Source organism: Saimiri boliviensis, chromosome 19, assembly GCF_048565385.1.
Source record: "Saimiri boliviensis isolate mSaiBol1 chromosome 19, mSaiBol1.pri, whole genome shotgun sequence".
Classification (NCBI taxonomy): Eukaryota; Metazoa; Chordata; class Mammalia; order Primates; family Cebidae; genus Saimiri; species Saimiri boliviensis.
The window spans coordinates 24224149-24245738 of NC_133467.1; the positions used below are offsets into that span (position 1 = coordinate 24224149).

The following is a 21590-nucleotide window of genomic DNA, read 5'->3' on the forward strand; positions in this document are numbered from 1 at the left end:
CATTATGAATATTTATGGTCAGTAGTAGCTCGTGATTAAGTCCCAGCCTATTAGGTAGGAAGATAATTGTATACTTTGATTGGTGCCTAACTGAAACTAATTAATTAACTCCCTTGCTCTCTGCTTTTCCTTGGTGCCTGTGACATCTTTGTGGGATGAGTGTGCTATATAGGAAACATGGTTTCTTGATTTCTGGGTTTGTAGAAATCAGTGAGATTCAAAGAACTTGTCAGTCAGTGTGTATACACACACACACACACACACATACATACATATACATACATACATACTTATTATTTCTCTTTTTAAAACCAGTAAATGCATTGTGATCTTTTCGATAGTGGGACATCAAGTTTAACTAGACTAGTTTATTTTTTCTCCATATCACATTGTGACTTAGTGGCCCAGAGTTCATCCCTGTAAGTGGGCCACCTACATCATTCAGATTCAGGTTCAAAAGATGATTGTGGAGCCCTACTATGTGCTGGGCATATCTCCTTATGTTTTCTTATCTCATCCTCACAACAACCTCATCTTATGAGTGGGATTGACAGATTGGGACTCGGAGGCTCAGAGGGTTTTTGCTACTAGCACAAAGTGAGATCAGCAGCTGGGATTTTGACTCAAGTTACAAATCTTACAACAAGAATGGTGCTTTTATGATATCAAAGCTCTATTCTCTATTTTCTTGAACTCCTGACCTCAGGTGATCCACCCACCTCGGCCTCCCAAAGTGCTAGGATTACAGGCATGAGCCACCGTGCCCGGCCTCTATTTTCTAATGGATATGTCTCTCCCTAAATAAGTCAGTGAGTGGTTTATAGTATCTTTAAAACACAAGTACATAAATGAAAATCAGATTTTACCTTTTTATGCTGTTAATGTCTTCAGCATTTATACCCAACATTAATGCCATTGGGCTTCTTATTCCCAGTATTTGAGTTCGGCAATTATGAGCCGATTGCTTAGTTTCCAACAGAGAAGGAATTCAGAGGTGAAAGGCTCAGGTCCTCAGTGCCTTCTATCCCTGTAATTATGCCTCTGAGTAATTGCTTTGTGCCCTTTGGAGGAGGAAAACAATAACCAAATTGCTGCAAGCTATTTGTGAACATGATGGTGGGATTTTTTAAAGATTTATTTTTAAATTTTATGTTTTGAAAAGAGCGCATGCAGTAAGATCATCTAAAACTGGGGTCCATGTTAAACTGAAGTGAAAATCTATCCAATCAGATCATAGTTTTTTTTTAGAATCACATCAAAACTCTTTTCCTGTCTCTCTTCTTTTGAGAGCCCCCAGGATTTAAAGTACTGTTGGCAACTGCCCCAGCAGTAGGTACTGAGGGAGGGGCAAGGAGTGTCAGGGCAGGCCCCTTCCAGGGCTGCCTCCTGGGTCACCAGCATTCAAGCAAGGCCTCCTTTCAACACCGGGGGGCAATTTGACGTGATATTTGGAAAACAACATAAAATGAGCAAATGAACAGCACTTCTCTTTTCTAGGAGTTGCAGGGTGACTTTGCCCTTTTGCACGTAAACTTGATTTCAATGCAGTTTTGATGAGTTTGATTAATTAATGAGTTTATTAATGAATCCAGATTTGTACATTTGATTCCTATATGGATCACTTAGCTTTTTTTTACCCCCATGTTGACTGATTGCACTTTTAAATCTTGCCAATCTGGGGTCTTGATCACACGCTGGCCAGTTGCCAGGCTCCTGGAAGGTACTTACTGTTCCCTCTCTCGCACTGGTAAAGTGACACAGTGAGGCTGGGGCTCTCTCTGATTATGAAGACTGCATATCTTCAGAAGCAGTTTCAATGCTACTGTAAATTCCTCTGAAGTAGACTGAAATTGTCATCCTAGCTGAAAGGTAGGAAGTGTGTGATGTTCTATGCCTATACCCCCGTAAGTAACTGCACACATAACCTTGAGATTGCATGGATTGCACAGACTGCCTTTATTTTTTATAATACCCTGCCACTTATAGGGGAGTCTCGGGGTGGGGGTGGGAGTTGGACTTTAAGAGCACAGGCACTGTTTGGCAATGAAGTGTCTTGTTTTGAATTTTGACCCCACCTCTTTGTTAGCTACGAAAATTTGAGCATCTCTTAATTCATTTAAGACCTCATATTCTTCTTCTAGAATATTGGCATAAGCCAGGCACAGTGGCTCACATCTGTAATCCCAGCACTTTGGGAGGACAAGGCGGGTGGATGACATGAGGTCAGGAGTTGAGACCAGCCTGGCCAACATGGTGAAACCCTATCTCTACTAAAATATGAAAATTAGCCAGGCATGGTGGTGGGCACCTATAATCCCAGCTACTCGGGAGGTTGAGGCAGAAGAATCATTTGAACCCGGGAGGCGGAGGTTGCAGTGAGCTGAGATTGCACCACTGCACTCCAGCCTGGATGACAGAGCGAGACAAGACTCTTCTCAAAAAAAGAAAAAAAAAAGAAGATGGGCATAATAAGCATTCAGCCTCATGAGGTTGTTTTAAGGACAAAACAAGATAATCCATGTAAAAGAACTTGGTATAGTGCCTTGTAAATAATGAATCCTCAAAAACTGTTAATAGTGATTAATATGCTAATTTCCATCTTGTAGAAGGAAAATAAGGATGAAGTAGATGAAATAATTTATAAAATCATCTTTTGGTGCTAGGTCTGGATTGATAAAATATTAAAATACATTCTGTATAGGTTAACTTCGTACAGTTGAGAGGCAGTTGAGATAATTGGTTAAATATCATATTTAATGTATGAGGAACCAATAGAAAAGCCAGATGTGTTAAATTTTCATTTTTATTTTAAACTTTTTGGCAAGAACCTTCACACCAACTGATCTTCATAGTTTTCTTTGGAAACTGAGCAAATCCAAAGAGTCTTTGGTTCGTAAAGGTGCATTGACCAATGAGAGGCTTGTGGTAAGTCACTTATTCTGAACCAAAGATTTCTCATTATACAAGAGGAATAAGAAATCTTAGTTCACTGGATTTTCATGAGGCATGAGTAGGATAGTTCATAGAAAAGGACTTCCTAATCCACGAAATGCTTCAGAAAGTAAAGTATGTTATGATTATTAATATTCTTAGATGGTTGAAGAGTTAAGGGACAAAGAAGCTCCTTAATTCCTTGAAAAGAGTGCAAGACGGTAATGCTGAAGGCCAGTATAGACCCAGCTCTCCTCTTTTAGATCTCTATTATTGCTCAGCCACTGGGCAGACGGCATTGTATTAGGTGGGCTTGCTTTAAATCTTACCGATGGCATTTTATCTATTTTGCTCTCTGCCGTCGCTGGCCACAGAAGACCGAACTACTCAACCTCTTTCATCGCTTTGGACATCTTGGTCTTTTTTCAGGAAAGGAATCTTTCTCCTTAAGGAAGTAGAATGCATTTCTTGATATGGAAATTATGTATCTTGTTGGAAAAAAAATCTATTCTCAGAGAATGTCTCACACACACACAAAAAAACACTGAATCAGATGGTACTGTTCCTGCAGCTTCATTCACGAAAAACAGCTGCCCCTCTAATAGGTAGTGAGGATAAGAGTCCTCGGGGTATTCATTTGTGGTTGTAGGGAAGCTAATGTCACTCTAAACTGGAAGGGATTTTATGTCCACAGTTAGACATTTCTTGTTGTTTTGTTTCGTTTTCTTGTTGAGATGGGGTCTTGCTCTATCCCCCAGGCTGGAGAGCAGTGGCACGATCTTGGCTCACTGCAACTTCTACCTCCCAGGTTCAAGCAATTCTCCTGCCTCAGCCTCCCAGGTAACTAAGATTACAGGCACATGTCACCACGCCTGGCTAGTTTTTGTATTTTTAGTAGAGACGGAGTTTCACCATATTGGCCAGGCTAATCTCAAACTCCTGACAAGTGATCCAGCTGCCTTGGCCTCCCAACCTTACTTGTTTTGAAAATGAGAAACTGAGGTCTGGAGGATGTTAAGTCTCCTATCGTAAAAACATTTCCAGTTTTATCTCTTGACATATTTCAGGTTTTATTTCATGTTTAGCCATACAACATTGTTTTCCTTTTAGTCTTTGTAGTGTTCTTTGCACATCTTTATGTTTGATCATTTGCACATGTTATCCCTTGTGTCTTAAACAGTCTACCTCCCCTACCATTCATATGACTGCACCCTGCTCTGTCCTGATCGATATTAGCAGTACTTCAAATTTTTCCATCTCTCTGTGTGTCATTCACCAGATCGTAAGTCTAAAAGGAAGGACTATTTTAAAATTGTATATTCCCCATTGTGTTCCTTACAGCCTGTCAAGCATCTGGCTCATTTTACATGTTTAATAAGTAATTATAGAATGAAAAAATAAATAAAACTATGCCACTATTTTTATGTTTAAGATTTTAATCTCCTAGTGACATTTTTATAGTCTGCAAGGGCCTAGGATCCTTAAGCCTTTGGTCATTATCAAGATAAAACAATGAGGATTTCCTGTTTCAATCTAAGCAAACACCCAGTCATAAGCAAAAGTGCTTTGACCTCAAAGATATAATAAAAAATGGAAGAGATTATGGAGAGTGTTGGATTTCTACGGGGAGCTGGTTGCTCATGACAAGACTTGTCTTTGGGAATAGCTCTAGCTACATGAAGGAAATTGAAACCCTCACAGTGGAATAGCTTATTGATGAGAATGACTCTCTGTGTACTCAATAATTATCAGTTGAGGAAGAAGAACTGAAGGATAAAATTCTTACCTTGAGGGTTTTGGGGAGAGGGCTGGGCATTGATGTAGTTTACCTTGGAAGTCTCCTTTTATTTCAGGGCATAGCCCTAGGCAGCAGACAGCCACATATAAATGTTTTAAATATTTCTTTTACCCTGCCTTGAATTGGAATGCTCCCAGGGGCAAGAACTTGTCTCAGTCATCTCTGGATCCTTCAGAACTTGAACCGAGCTTGGCATAGAGCAGACTTTTAGTAAATGTTTTTGAATAAATTATTGAACAAATGGGAGATAGACATACTAAATAGTTAAGATGTTTTGGTGTTTACATGTCCCTATGTATACTCTGATGACTCAACACTGTAGATAGAATGGCTGGCTACTTGCAATTGGCAGCCTGGACAGTGAGTCCTCTGTCTAGCATTCAACAGTGAGGAGGCAATCCACAGTCTCTAGTAAGGCGCTCTAATAAGGACTGAGCCCCAATGCCACTCTGTTGCTTATTAACTGTGTGACCTAAGGCAAGTTGTCTAGCAAACTTGGTCCCTAGTATCTTCATCATTTGAAAGAATCTGTAATATTACTTATATCTTTGAGTGGTTATAAGAAATAACTAAATTTACACATGTAAAATGCTTAGCACTGTACTGTTACATAGTAAGAACACAATAAATGTTGGTGCAAAAGTAATTGCTATTTTGGACCATGAATTTTAAATCATCATAACTAGGCTCAAGCACACCTTTATTAATCAAAATAGGAACCATTACAATCAACACATTTTTGCCTACAAGAAATAAGTTTGTTTATTCCTGTAGCCTAAAAATCTGTGCCTTCAGATTTAACAAACTCTTGGAAAGCATTTTCTGTATCCTGCTGGTTGTGGAAGGGTTTTTCCTGCAAAAAGTTGTAGAGAGATGCTTGAAGAAGTAGTAATCAGTTGATGAGAAGCCAGGTGAATATGGCAGGGTAGGCAAAATTTTGTAGCCCAATTCATTCAACTTTTGAAGCGTTGGTTGTGTGATGTGTGATCGGGTGTTGCTGTGGAGAAGAACTGGGCTTTTTCTGCTGACCAATGCTGGTTGCAGTTGGTGCAGTTCTTGGTGCATCTCATTGATTTGCTGAGCATACTCCTCAGATGTAATGAGTTTGCTGGGATTCAGAAAGCTGTAGTGGATCAGACCAGCAGCAGACCACCAAACAGTGACCAAGACCTTTTTTTGGTACAAGTTTGGCTTCTGGGAAGTGCTTTGGAGCCTCTTCTCGGTCCAGCCACTGAGCTGGTTGTCACCAGTTGTCATATAAAATTCACTGTTCATCACACATCACAACCTGATCGAGAAATGGTTCGTTGTTGTTACATAGAATAAGAGAAGACGACACTTAAAAATGATGATTTTTAAATTTTCACTCAGCTTGTGAGTCACCCACTTATCAAGCTTTTTCACCTTTCCGATATCCTTCAAATGCCAAATGACTGTAGAATGGTTGAGGTTGAGTTCTTCAGCAACATCTCGTGTAGTTTTAGAGGATCAGCTTCGATGAACAATTTCAACTGGTCATGGTCAACTTTTGATGGCTGGCCACTCTGCTCCTTATCTTCAAGGCTCTCCTCTCCTTTGCGAAACTTCTTGAACCAGCACTCCACCGTATGTTCATTAGCAATTCTTGGGCCAAATGCATTGTTGATGTTGCAAATTGTCTCCACTGCTTTATGACTAATTTTGAACTCAGAAAATTAAACTCAAATAAGAAAAGAATTTGCTTTTGGTCTATCATTTCCATGGTCTAAAGTAAATATAAAATGAACAGCAAGTAATAAGTCATTAGCAAAAAAAAAAAACCCATAAAGCAAGAAATGTGCATTAAAATGATGTAAAACATAACCACATTTGTTTAAGAATGTATTCTAGTATGAAATGGAAGATTTTAACAATGCAAAAACCACAATTACGTTTGCACCAACCTAACAGCAACAAATGTTAACAAAATCCAACATTTTTTGAGCACTTCTATATCTGTGTGTGTATGTAGGTAGGTATAGATGTATATGTGTGTATCTGTACATGTGTGTGTTCTTATATCCTCAAAGCAGTCCTGAGAAAAAGGTATTACTAATATTTATGTTTATAGATGAAGAAAGTAACACAGAAATGTTCAATTATTTGTCCAAGTTTATATATACAGTAAGTGGTCTGAACCTGAGTTTGGCATTGTGATCTCTTTGCTTTCTATTGCTTCTTTGCTAGTATTACTGGTTTAAAAAGGAGTGGAAAGTCTATGGTCAGAAGTACTGATTGCATTAGGTTCTGTACAAGGCAGTTTAGTAACCTAGCCATATTGCCACACAAAACTTTTCCCACTCTAGTGTGACTTTTAGCATCTATCTTTACATAATCTAGAAAGCCTAGAAGTTTTCTGTTTAATTATTACAGCTATTTCAGTAAGCCACTGAGTTGAAAGTGAATAAAGCCACTAAAAGATATAAAGCTGTCTTTGGCTCAGATTTACCTCACTGGTTATAATCTCAGGGTGACCATAGATGATGTCATGCGGCTATGTTTGTGGTGCTCATTTTGGGTCAATTTTATCAAAATGTACTTCTTTTAGTGGAAACCACTATATGCAAGAATACCTTTTGAGTTAAGCAAAGCTTGCATTAATTAAATATTGAGAAAGATAAAGAAAAAAGAAATGGTTGGGCAAATTGTATTTCATTGAGGTATAACATGTTAATTTTTAACTCACCCAATATTAGTGCTGCAAGATCCATCTATTTCTGTTTCTTATGAAAGTGACCTCCCACTGGAGTCAGTCACTTTATTTCTAGACACATGGATTCTCACTTAGTCAAAGGGAAGCAAGAGTTATCAGCAGAGAACATTTACTATGTGTGTGAAGTGGGTAAGCAGCTGATCAGTCTCCAACTGGGGCTTTTATTTCCCCTTTGGAGCGGAAACCATTGGAAGAGGCCAATATGGACTTCTCTGCTACTTCATTTCTTTCTGAGCCCAATCAGATTCTTCCAAGGAGATTACTGGGAAGAAGCTTCTAGGATTTCTGGGTACGTGAAGTTGGAGACTGAATGGGAAGGAAAGGAAGAAAGGGCAGAGAAGTATGATAATGCGAGTACCTTTGAGGGTAGCTATTCTTAACACAAGTGTCCACATCAGGAAGTATAGATTCAAGGACCATGGCTGGGCAGAAACTGTGGGCTTGATGAAGGATGCACAGGAGGAGTGTGAAGCTAATACCCACCACAGTGTTGATCAGATTGAACTTAAAGGAACTGCATTTAGCTAGTTATACATCAACACATCTGGCAGATGCAGCCTCACAGCCCTTGCAATTAGGGTCCTTATACATCAAAGCTCTTAACAGAGGATATAGATGAATACTTACCCTAAGATAGCTCTGAGAAAACTGTGGCAAGGGAAGGAGGCAATAACAGAGAAGATGTTAAATATCTTTCTGTAGGCAGCCAGTAGGGACTCTAGAGCCCTTGAGCTGTCCGCTGAAAGCTCTAATGTGGCACTTCTGCCCAGAGGACTTAGCGCACATGGGTCATCATCACACACATGAGAAAAGATGTGACTGTGCAATAGGAGAGAGAGAAAAAAAAAGCTAAATTCAAAAGGACCAAACCAGTTTGATGAATAATGTTTGCCTCCTGCTTTTATGCTTTTGAAAGAAACATAAAATCAAAGGCTAAATTATTAGGACAGTACACAAAGCAGGTAGCTGGTTAGCGTAGCTTTCATGTAATTCCAGATCTAAGCTCTTATTTAAAAAGAACAAGCAGGCTATTGAAACGACTTTCGTAATTTATTTAGAAAGGATCTCATGTTCTAAGGCAACAAGCACATTTTCCTTGTTAGAGGTGAGCAAATACCCAAGTTCATGGTCATGAGATCAAATGTAATTAATAGAATGTTAACCTGTTTCTGACATGAAATCCCCCAGATGCTGAGTGTGAGAAGGAAGTAAAAAGCCACTCCAGTGAGAGACTGTGGCTTATAAAACCAAGAAGAAAACCACTGGCATTTTTGTTTTTTGCTTTAAATGTATATAACAATGAATAGTCTATAATATAATTTTTATGGTTTCTGACAGTTTTGAGTATCACAAAATTAAAAAGAATGGATATTACTGTTCTCATTCGTAGGTAAAAAGGAAAAAAACCAAAAGGCTGGTACTCAGACTCCAATTCTCACAATGAATGCTACATCTCCTTTTATCCCCTCATATCAAGGCATATCCTATCATGTTAAGGGAATAAGCAGACAGGATCTGCTTACATCCAGGCAGTCTCCTGGTAGGCTCCCAGATCGTTTGGGGTTATCCTCAAAAGGAGAGGTGCAGGTAGTCATAATTCTGGTTTGATGGCATGTAGAGGATTGATGATTATACAATAAGAAACGAGCAATGACTGGCAGTACTTTAAGAACTTTCTGTGTATTACCTTCATAATAATGCATGAAATTGGTATTATTATAACACCTATTTTACAGATGAGGGCACTGAGGCACAGGTGTGAAGTAACTTTCTCAAACCCATACATTTCTCAAACGGTAGATTCAAACCCATCCAGGTCCATACTGGTGGGCCTTAATAGTTAATACTTTGTCATTAACTTTGTTGTCAATGCCATTCCTATGCATTCGAATGCATTTAGAGGTGTGATTCAGGTAGTAGATAGGAGCACAGACTCAGAACCAGGAGACCTGGATTCTAGTCCCAATTCTGCTACTGATTAGTATTATATCTAGATCTCATGTTCCTCATCTGCAAAATGGGGTGTATTTTATTAAAGATTCTGCCTATTTTATATTCTACTAAAGATACTCAAGAGTCTTCATTTTCTAACTAAGGTTTGACGATGTTCTCCTGGCTTCTGAAATTCTGCAAGGCTGTTTTAGCTGCCTTCAAAAAACTAAGAACTGTTTTATTGAGTGTTTGAGCTTTTCAGAGCTCCTAAAAATATTCATAACTCATCTTCTCACACTGCTGTTGTGTTAACCTTGGCATCCACCATCCACAACTCCTTAAGACCATCCTGAAAGGTGGGTGGGAGGTGGCAGATCATTGTAGCAAGCACTGAGAGAGCCACTACCACTCAAACACCTTCCCTTTGATTGCTTTCAGCAGCTTAAAAGTCATTTTCACAGATTGTAGGGGATCATTTATTCCTCACAACACCCTATGAGGTAGGTGCTAGCATTCTCATTTTATAGATGAAGAAATTAAAGCCCAGGCAACCATGTATCTTATCTAAGCTTCAAACATTCATAAATAAAGACCTGAGTTCTAACCTACATCTCCTGACTCTAAAGCTAAATATATTTCCATTGCTTTCTTTAAGGAAGGCTGCATAGGTAATTGGCAGGGCCCTATGGTGGCAGGTTTGACTGTTCTGCTCTTTATCACCCATGTGATTTGGGTGAACCAAGTAATTTCTATGCCTCTCTTCTGTGAAACAGATTAATAATACTTACCTTGCAAAATTATTGCAAGGCTCAATGACACATCCAGAATTACATAGCCAAGTACCTAGCACGAAACAGATGCTCAAAGTCATCATTATTTAAACTTCTCTCTGTTTGAAACACTTTTACTTCTAAGGAGTTTACAGTTTTGTTGTTGCAGTTTAATTACTATACAAATGAAGAATCTTAAAGATCTCCTATAGAAATAATTCTTATCAGTAAAAAGTGAAGAAGATGATAAATTAGAAAAGTGAAACAGTTGTCAGTTCAATACATCAGAATAATCTGAGGCCACAGAGTTAAGGCTTTCTTACTATTTTTATGCCTCTTTATTCTTTTAGCTTCTAAATCTAATTTCTGTCTTTTAAATCCAGCTTTAAAAAGTGAACTCACAAATAATATGATGCATTCATCAGGCTATTCCCTTAGGCATGAAGCTCAGAAAAATAAACGCGTATGGAAACTCAAGCAATGGAAAATCTCTATTCAGCGTGTACAACTGTGTCCATGGTAAAACATTCTCCACTTACACTGTAATAATAAAAAGACTGGTACCCTAAAAGAATAAATAAATCTCCAAGCTAGAATTTTCAATTTTTCATATTTTTATTCTTGCATATTTATTTTAAAACAGAAAATTTTATTTTGACCACGGTCATCATTTTTCATTCCAGACGTTGGATGTCCTGCAGTTTTCCCCACCTGATTATTGAAATTGATTTCTGGTGTTGAGGAAAATAAGGCAAATCATCATGTATCAACCTATTATATGTGTTAGGCTGTTTGGATTATCACATCTAATCCATTTGACACTGCAGAGGAGAAGTCTGTCCTCCACTTCATCTCACCACTTCAGGATCCCTTTATGCTCTTTGTCAAAAACTCTGATAGAGCAAAGAAAGTGAGAATGGTTCATCACATTCAAAATCTTATTGACCAAGACAATCCTCTCAAGGAGAAGAAGGAGTATACATTTACCTAAGGAATTCCTTAGCGGAGAAGAGGCAAAAAAGCATAACAGGAGTATAGCAAGCTGAAATCAAGATGTCTAAATCTAAGTTCTGGCTCCATCACTGTATCCCTTTGGAACTTTGGGTAAATTCTTAACTCTTTCTGGGTCTCAGTGTTCCTCTTTTATTAAAACAAAGGTTTGCGATAATAAATCTCTAAATTCCTTTCCTGCCCTAGGACTTTATGGTCTAAAGTGAGACTTCTTATAGGATTCCAGTTATGGTAAAAAAAAACAAACAAAAAAAAAAAAAAAAAAACACAATTCAGGCTTAATAATAGTTATGTTAAGTACACTAAGTTTTTAAGAGCTCAGTTTTGATTATGTATAATAATGGGTTTGACAAAAAAAAAAAGTTGATTAAAGATGGATGGCTGAAATTCTCATTTATTCTTTCCCTAGATGGGGGATGAATAATTGCCAGGGAAAGTTTATTTTCTAGCATTGTGCCAGAAGAAAACAGGATAGGTCTAGTAGCCTAAAAGATGCAATCACTTTGAGATTCTTGATTCCATACCATATTCAGATTCTCTGGTCTCAGTGGGCATCTCTTGGAGTTGGGCAGGAAGTCTTAAAGCAGTTGTCATCACCTAGGTTTAAGTGATTCTTACTTTACAAGGTGCCTTCTGCCCAATGCCTGATGAGTGACACAGACAGTTATGGGTACTGGGAGGAGGGAATAATCACTGAAGGGTGGCAATGTTGGAGAAAGTTATAAGGAGGTGACTGGAAGTCTGGACCTTATTTGAAGGTTAGGTATGATCTAGAGAAAAAGAGAACAGTTGGGGGCTAAGAACACAGAAAGAGATAGAGTGTATAATATAGCTGAGGAAAAATAAATGGGCCAGTTTAACAGAAGCAACTCTGACTTAGAAGTCTTCTGAATCTAAACCAGAATTTTGAGGCTCTCAAGAAAGAGGGGTATTAACTATATTGATTAGAAACTTTTTTAAAAAGTGATTTTACAGAGACTACTCTGGAGAGGGTAGTTCTGATATCTTCATAAGGATGTGATTCATTCTTTAGCATTATTGTTCTTAGAGAAAGTAATGCTATTAAAAATTTCATGTGTAGATTGAGTCTTGAATTTCTTTTGGCGCCTGCTGTCTCCATTGATTCAACACCAAGAAGCTGTGTTCTCTTTCTTGAACTTTATGAGTTTAAAGTACAGCTCATCCTATTGAGTGAGTTCTGTTGAGCCATTTTCGTGTATAAAAGTGCTTTACAATGCTCCTGAGTAGATAGCATCCCATTGGGGTCATATCATTCACTAATTGAAGATAATGTTCTTAGATGATGGCAAAAACCATATATAGCTCTAATAGCTGCTCTACAGATAGGTCCAAGTACTATTTCAACCTGACTCCTGTCTGTTTATATATACCAACTATAAAATAATTTGCACGCAAAACATTATTTTACAAACTCCAGTATCACAAGAGTAATCTACCTATTGAAAAGGCTTATAAATATTTACATAAATACTATGTAAACATGATGGACTTTAGTTTGGAGTCTTTGTTAATATGAACATTTTTAGAATTATCATAACCTAATTTAACTCTAGACCGATTAATATTTATACATAACCCATGTCTTTTCTAACTTGTCTAACTAAAAAGAATGACATTTCTTTCCCAAGTATAATTAAAAATTAAAATGTGTCATCAATAACTTATAGAAAACTTTTCTCACACTTATTTTTATTCTTTATAAATTACTATCTTGGAGCTCAAAATTTCTCTTTGGAGTAAAAACACTCTGTCTAGTTATTTACAGAATCTAAAAAATCTTTCCCTCCCTCCCTCCCTCCCTCCCTCCCTCCCTCCCTCCCTCCCTTCCTCCCTTCCTTCCTTCCTTCTTTCCTTCCTTCCTTCCTTCCCCTGCCTGCCTGCCTGCTTGCAACTACAACAACATTTAGCATGTATAACATTTTAGCAAGCAAAGCATGGGGAATCAGAGGCAAATTATCCCCACATCTCTGCCTTCTAGGGATACAAAGCCTAAGAGAATTAGATCTAAATAAATAATTGTAGGCTACATGTAGACTGAGTGTCCTGCTTATTGAGATTAAAATGAGATTTATTTCAACCCTAACCTATAAGCCACAGTGGCATTGAGTCCCTCCCAATCTTTTCAAAAGTACTTTTGAGAGGGAGAATGGAGGGAGGGAATAAGTGTTGATTGGTAAGATATTTATATCCCCCTTAACATTTCTTGCGCATATGCTGTTCCTCAAATGCTGTTTCTGCACCGTATTGCCCAAGGTGTGACACACAGTCTCTTTACCTTCTGAAAACTTCACTCACACAAGAAATTTGTTTGTGTGGTAGACTTTGCTGAAAGCTTGAGATGATGGAAAGGTTTCACACAGCACATTATTTGCTCCCCTCTTTTGATACACATTCTTTACTCCATTGTCCAGGTCTCCAGCCTATTAATACAGAAGAGAGAAGCTTAAGAGAATGGATTTTGGAAAGTAAGGAATGAGACAAAGCATGAAAGATGACCAGGTGCTAGGCAGGTTGTGACACACTTTGCTGAAGTGAGGGAGCCCTGTCCTCGTGTGATAGGCACAGTCTCCATCTTGATTCTTTGTGCCCTCCTGTCACAAACTCTTCAGTGTCTGCTTAGCATGAGCCACCAATTCCCATCTCACATTTCAGTGGCACTGAAGAATTACAGAGACTCTGAAATTTTCTTTCTCTTCTCTGGCATAAAGGAAAGTAATCACTATACAGATTCATTGATATTGAATGAGGCCATTTCTTTTAGAAGACAAGGTGATTGTTTTAAGTGTTATTTTTCTCCCTTTACAATTGCAATACATTTCTATCTAGCCCCATCCTACAGTGAGTGTTAATATCTTCTCATTCAATGGATGATGGATTATTTACTTTTCATCTTAAAATTAAGTAGCTATGTTCTATACCAGAGAAGCTCTCATTGGCTACTAGAGAATTCACTCCTAACTGAAAAGTACATGACATTGAATACATAATTCAGTCACTGCTAGAGCATTATTTTTTTGTCATAGTCAATAAATACTTGTTCACCTTTTGGCAGCAGTGAAAGTAACTTTAAATTTTAGAAAAGAAAAATTTCAAGTTTTACAGGAATTAATATCCTAAAAGATACGTGTTTTCTGAATTTAATTTTTTAGATCAAAATTATAGAATTGTAAAGTCAAAGAAGAAAATTTGAGGATTGGCTGGTTTGTATTATCATCAGTTCTCAGATGCTATAAGGACCATCTAAGAGTGAAAACATAATGAAAATGCATAAGTTATTTCGTAATTTTATTTTAACCTTCAGGTTCAAACTTTTTATAGAATAGATGAAATGCTAGGTACTTCATTAATAATCTTTTCACATAATCCTGTTTATCCCAGAAGTGGAAATACTTCTCAAGAGTAAAATAGCCAAATGGAAGAAAAGGTCTTGGATAATAACACATTTTAATGTCTTATTTAAAGTTGTTTGTCATTCTAAATTATGAGAGGTTGTTTCCAAAGATGTCTATGACAATTTATTCTTTCCCGTACCTATGTGCAATTCCCACATCAAGAGGTAAACTCTAATTTTCCTCCCCTGATACTTGAACTGACCTTCAGTTTTTCCTTGACCAATACAATCTGGTAGAAATGATATGACAGCACTTCCAAGGCTAGGTCATAAGAAACCTTGCACCTTGCCCTCGGGCCACATGAGAAATTCCTCTTGGGATGCACATCAGTCATACTGTGAGAAATTCAAGTCACAACTAAAGACCACATATAGAAGCTTCAGGAGACAGTCTCAATAGAAGTGTCAATCAACAACTGGCCATATGGTATGGATATCTTGACCATAAAACCCATTTGGGCCTTTAAATGATTCCAGCCCCAACCACCATCTGTTAGCACCTACGTGGGAGACTCTGAGCAAGAACCACCCAGCTGATCTTAGTTAACCTAACAAAACCTTAAGATATAATAATAAATTGCTATTTTGAGCCACTAAACTTTAGGATGATTTATAACAGAGCAATAAATAACTGAAACAGAAATACAAATATTTTGACTAATCCACCTGTTCTTTCTTTTTTCAACTATTTGTATAGTGTTTTTTAACCAGGCACTACGCTAGATGTGGTTGATGGATTCAAAGATGAAAGAGATGTAAGATGTAAAGACTGATGTATTTTCATAAGGAACATTTACTTGGTGAGACAGACAAATGAGTAGAACAATATTATGCCATATGTTAAGTGAGATAGAAATGCACATGGTTCCTGAGGGATTACATAGCTTTGGAAAAACTAATTGACTTTTTTTGGAAGGTTATTAATAAATGAGACCTAAAAACTAAGCAGGAGATGCACAGAATCACCTGAGCACTAGTATGGGGCAAAGATGGCATGTGGAACTTTCTTGGAATTGTAAATGGTTCGGTCTGGCTGGGGCATAGAATATGAATACTAAATGGAGAGATATAATTGGGAAAGTTGACAAAGAGCTCAAAAATGTCCTTGTATACTGTCAAACAAGTTTGGATTTTATTATTCAATATTAAATTCTAGCCATTGTCATCCCTTCATCTTTTATTTTACTTTACTATCTTTTAATAACTAAAAATATAATCATACTTCTCCAATGGCTATATTAAAGGATATTGAGGACAGGAAGAGAGTCACATTGTCTGATTTATGATTCGGGATGATGGAATCTTCTGACAAGATTTCTTTTTTTTAAATCTTAAAATGCATTCTCTTCAGTGAAGCCATCTTTGGAGTTAGTCATTACTCTCACCTTATCTGTCATCTTGACTCCAATATGCTATTCCTCTTCTTTTGGTCTAGACTCTAATTTTAAAGCTAGCTTCAAGTTAAGGAAAGGTCATTTTTCTGCAATTCAGTTCTCTGAAAAATTTACATACCTCACTGAAAGTCACAGTCCAGGAGTGAAGCAATCACATGCTAGAACTTCAGGGCCAATTGGAAAGTCTTCACAGACACTTGCTTGGTTGATCTCATTTATTGCTATAAGCCTGAAAATGCACAGTCCTATAAACGGTGGTCTCTCTGCACACACATGTAATTTTTAAAAGAGGAGAGGGCAATGTGAAAGGAACCGAGGCTTGGTCACCAAAAATCAGCACAATGAAAATAAATGATAATGAATAATGAGCACTAGAATTCAAATTACCAGATATTTTAAAGAGATGGAGTGCCAGTTTTCAATTCTGTTTTGAATACCACACTACAAAAGAATGATTTTAAAATAGAAAAGGATTGAGGGAAAAGACAAAAAATGAGAGAATACCTAAATACTGAATGACCTCATTTGCTCCTGATAAACTTCAATCATACCTTCTTAACTCCATTCTCAGTTATTTTATAGTATGAGCAGCAATTCTCTGATCTTCAAAGACAGATCTGAGGGAATTCATTGAGGCTCCCTGTCTTTGACAGTATGATTCCTTGAGTTTGTTGAGATGTGTTGTCATTTTCACTTTGAAGTGAATCTTACTGCTATCCTGTCCAATGACTTTGAGTTTAACATTTTCTCATTCCTTCTTATCCCCCAAGTCATTGGTCGAAGGTTTTGCCTTCTGATCAGACATGGGTGACAGTGGCTTCACCCAGGGGTCACTGCATAGCAGTGACCTTAGGTAGGCAAAACTTCATCTGGAAGTTTACAGATCTGTCTCCCTTCCCGCAGTACAACACTGTGGCTTCAAGGACTATGGTCTTGCCTTTTAAAAGGTTGTATAGGTGTGTGTTTGCTTCTACACAAAGGAAGAAAATTCATTAGAGAAGAAGAGACAGAATACATGTATGAAAAGAAGGAAGAAGGAGAACTCAGAGTACAGGCAGAGAAATAGGCATTAGAGGACACTCTTCCCCACTGAGAAGGGTGGGAATAAGTTAAAGATGCTTAAGTTCATAAAGGCATGAGGGAATGGGTAGGGTGCAGTTAAGAAGTTTCTATGCAGTAGGTGAGAGCAGTGGCATCCAAGAATAATGGAAAGGGTAGTAGGTAGGTGGCTTCTGAAAAATGGTAAGGATCTGTAAAAGCTACTGCAGAGTAATAGGATTGTGCTGACCTGAGTCTGAGAGAAGGACTGCTACATAGCTACATGGCCAAGCTAAGGTTTAAAAGAATGACTTTATATTGTGAGTAATCTGCATAGGTGTGTTACTTTTTTGTCGTATCACCCAGCAATTCAGGTATGACAGCAAGAAGGTGAGTAGCTGGATTGATCCAAGGTTATGACTTCTCTGGGCAAGTGCAATGAACTAAAAAAACTGGATGGTAGTTAAGAATATTGACAAAAGAGTAGCGCGAAAGATAGGACACAGGGTCTAAGCAAGGACTTGGACAGCTCATTCAGGTGAAAGAATGGGTATAAAAGTGAGAAAGCTGAAAAAGGATCAGGTGCTGTGGTCAGAGAGAGTGTTGGACAGAATGGGCTTTCCTTATTGGCATGAGAAACACAGGGTGAGGTAAGACTTCTACAGAAGAGATTGTGAGCTATCCATGATGGTATGGCATCCTTGCAGTAGGAGGTCAGTAGACTCCATCGATGTCAAGGGTGGAAAATGCTAGAGCTATACTACATGAGCCAACAGGAGCCCAAAATAAGAGAGAGATACAGAAATGATGATAAGGAACAAGTTGATTAACTCTGAAGCATTGGGCAGGTTATGTCTGAGCTTAGCTTTTAAGGGTCAATTGGAGTTCTTCAAACAGATAAAAAAGGTGATAGAGGACATTTCAGATAAAGTCAGTAACACCTGCCAAAGTTTACAGGCATTTAGATTATTTTCTAGCACAATATCCCTCAGGAGGTATAAATCATAAATACATGTTTTACTTTCTATTTTTCCTCTTTTCTTTAGACCATGATAATTCTTGAAATGAACATTCCTCTAGAATTAAAATAATCCAATTTCTGGATACCTGAGCAAGTTTGACTTAAATCTTTTCTCAGTTTTCCAGTTGTATAGTCTGAACAATCCTGCTACCTCTTGTTTCTAAGGAAAGTGGTCATAGGTAAAGTTGGTGCAAAAGTCATTGCGGTTTTTGCCATTACTTTCATTGAAAGTAATTGTAGTCATCCTAATACAATTCTATAGAACTCTTGTTTAACTTTGAAGAAGTGTCACTTTTATTACTTTACAAAAATTGATATCCTAGAATCCATGATTTCTTCATGGTCCATTTTCTTTTTCTATACTGTTTTTGGAAGCAAGGTGATTTTAGAAAGAGTATGTATGGCATTCAAGGCTAAACAGAGCTGGTGCTGGATTGTGCCAAGAACATCTACAAGCTATGTAACATTTAGCAACTCACCCCTTCTGAATTTCTATTTTGTCTTTTGTGAAATACAGATAACATGCCTATCTACTAGAATTATGACAATGAAATGCAATCATGTCAATAAGGGATGGTACAGGGTAGATGCTCAGTGTTTCCTCTCTGTGTTTCTCTCTGAATCTCCCTTGCTTCTCCCAACTCTGTTTTCCTGTGCTAATTCCTTTCAAGCATATGGCTTCTGACCTTTTATTTTTCTTACTCTATTGACCCCTCTATATTGTGTGTCTGCCCTGCCACAGCCTCACATAATTACATCACAGTTCCCTGGAAGTGTCTTGCTTTCTTAGACCTTGACTTCCAGAAAACTAGCTCAGAAAGATTCAAGAGAAAAAGATGGGGGAAAGGAATCTGTTTTATACTGGATAATTTTAATAATGGAATGCTGGAGCCAAAGGCAGAAAGTGATAATGGGAACAGAAAACAAGGAGAAAAAATAGAGCATAGAGGAGACACCTTAATAATAAGACTAAGAGCAGGAAAGTTTCCTCCCATGCTTTGCTGAAGCAGAGTTAGGTATCTGGTAACAGTTTCCTTGGGCTCTTACTACCTTTCTGAAATGAAATGTTATTTGAATAGGAGGAGCAAAATTCTTTCATAAATAAATCTCTCTGATGGTTTGTTACATGTTCGTTACTTTTTCTGTGTTAAAGTGTAATCCATATTTTAAAATTTTCCCACTTGCCAGATTTATTTTACATTTTATCTCATGTAGAGGTCTGCACCCAAGACAAACTAAGATTCTCCAACCAGTTCCTTATTTATACTTTCAGAACAGAGTAGCACACTGTATTTAGATGGATGACACTCTGTGAGGTTGTGCAACCATGCTTGCCCTGAGAATCAGGGAGGCTGGGTTTTCAGGGACCCAGGACACTGAAATCCCTGGAATTGCTGTCTCAGTAGTTTCTTCACCTTTTCTTGTTAATGTTCACACCACATTGTTCAAGTTTCTATGCAATTATACAGCAATGATAGAAAGATAATTCTGTAATATAGACAGCAAGAGCATCAAAACAAGTAATTCACAAAAGGAGAAGTATAAATAGCCAATGAGTATACTGCCTCTCTGCTAGTGAGTGCAATGCCACTTAAAACAGCAGGAATAAGCCATTTTGATTGAGTTGACATTGATAGCATAAAATGATAACCATTGTTGCTGTGAATGTGACAGAAGTCTGGAAGAGATTATTCATATTTTTATTTTCCAAATTTAATACATGATTATGATGTGAATTGTCTATTGCAGTAAGGGGGTAATTGAAAGTTGTTCAGACAAGTATAAAGAAGAAAGAAATCACCTATGGTCACCCTGCTCAGTGATCACCACCATTGCCACTTACAAATGACTTATTTGAATCAGCATCCAAATGAGATCTAACCATTGCATTTAGGATGTCTTTTAAGTGTCTTTTAATTTAGAACGGATCTCCCCCCTCCTTTTTTTTCTGGCCGTTGACTTCTTGAAGAAACTGGGTTAGCTGTCCTATGAGTTGGTTCAAATTCTGAATTTGTCTATTTTTTCTCCAACTGCTCTGCAAACTAAAAGTTAGACCCAAGCCTTGATTAAACTCGTTTTTGTTTTGTTTTGTTTTGTTGGCAAGAAAAGTTTGTAAGTGATGTTGTGTATTTTTTATTGCATTGCATTATGCAGCACATAATATCTGTTTTTTTCACTTTGAAACTGCTTAAATTGATCAGTGGCTTTAGATGGGATAACCTGATCCTTCCATTGTAAATATTCCTATCATCTCTTCTAAATGGCTTCAGCATCTGTTAATGTTCATTGCCTGAATCAATTATTTCATTAGTGTTGTTAAATGGGGGATTTTCTAATTTCATTAATTCTTCTACATTTAATAGCTGTAATTACTCTCTAAAGAAAAAAAGGTTCCTCATCAACTAGAAATTTTTTTTGTTATTTTGAAATGTAGTAAAGCAGGACAACCAAAACGAATATTCCCTAATTTTTTCCACTAAAATTCCTAGAAGTAATGACAAACTAGTGGTGAGAAATATTCATACATATTCAGATTATGGTTTCTAAGTAACGTTAACACTAAAAGGGACCAGAGATTCGTGGAGAAAGGCTGAGTTCAAGTCCAGGGTGAAATAAGTAAGATGAACCTGATAAACCCTGTGGTGGCAATAAAGAATCACTCAAAGATAACAGGGCTTTGTCAAAAAAATCTCCCACGAACTAGTTTGAAGGAACTTCTGCCAGTGCAAGATGGGGCAATCTTAACATCAAAAACAATAGTGTCTGAAATCGATTATCTCATATTGAATATAGTTTAAGTCTATTAGTTCATAATAACACAGACAAAAAATAAAAACTGATAGAGAACTACAAAACCACCAGCCAAAACAAAAACAAAACAAACACCATTTCAGAAAAGTAGGGCACTAACCCCTTACTCTGAAAACCGTTAAATTACAGGAAAGGATGATTTATGTTTCTATAAGATCAGCATGGCTGCTTTTGCATGTTGTAAGAAAACAAGAGTAGAAATAGGGAGACTTGGGCCAGACTCCAGGGGCTGTGTAAATTGCCAGGGATACATAGATGATGAGCTAGCCCCTGACCTCCTGGAGCTCTCATCTCCAGTGGGGAAGTCTGCCTTGTCAACAGGCAACTGGAATCAAGCAGGAAGAAGTATATAATAACAGAGGCAAGCAGACGGTGCCACTGCAGCACATGAGAATGGCATCAAGCCATCCTGGGAGCTCTAATACAGAGGAGTAGATACCCAAGCTGAGTCTTACAGGTTGAGTCAGAAATAAAAGATTATCATATCCCAGACCAATTCCAGAACCATTTGGAGCCTGCTGGAACTAAGGCAGCTGTTGTCAGTACTGACTCAGGACCTGGATAGGATTAAGCTGGCAGGAGGAAGGGAACATTAAGTCCAGCAGAGAAGGAACTGGGGAAGATGGGCTGAAAATTGATCCAACTTAGCCACAGAGAGGATAGGGCTCAGATTTCTTTTGTACTACCTTCATCTCTCTGTTTATCTGATCATTGCTTGTAACTGTGAAAGGCGCTAACTGG

At 37.7% G+C, this 21590-nt stretch overlaps 2 pseudogenes; both read right to left on the minus strand.

Moving 5' to 3' along the window:
- Nucleotides 1-5432: 5432 nt before the first annotated feature.
- Nucleotides 5433-6470, minus strand: LOC141582247 (histone-lysine N-methyltransferase SETMAR-like; annotated as a pseudogene).
- Nucleotides 6471-13485: 7015 nt separating this feature from the next.
- On the minus strand, nt 13486-16784 carry LOC120360130 (small ubiquitin-related modifier 1-like; annotated as a pseudogene).
- Nucleotides 16785-21590: the final 4806 nt, after the last annotated feature.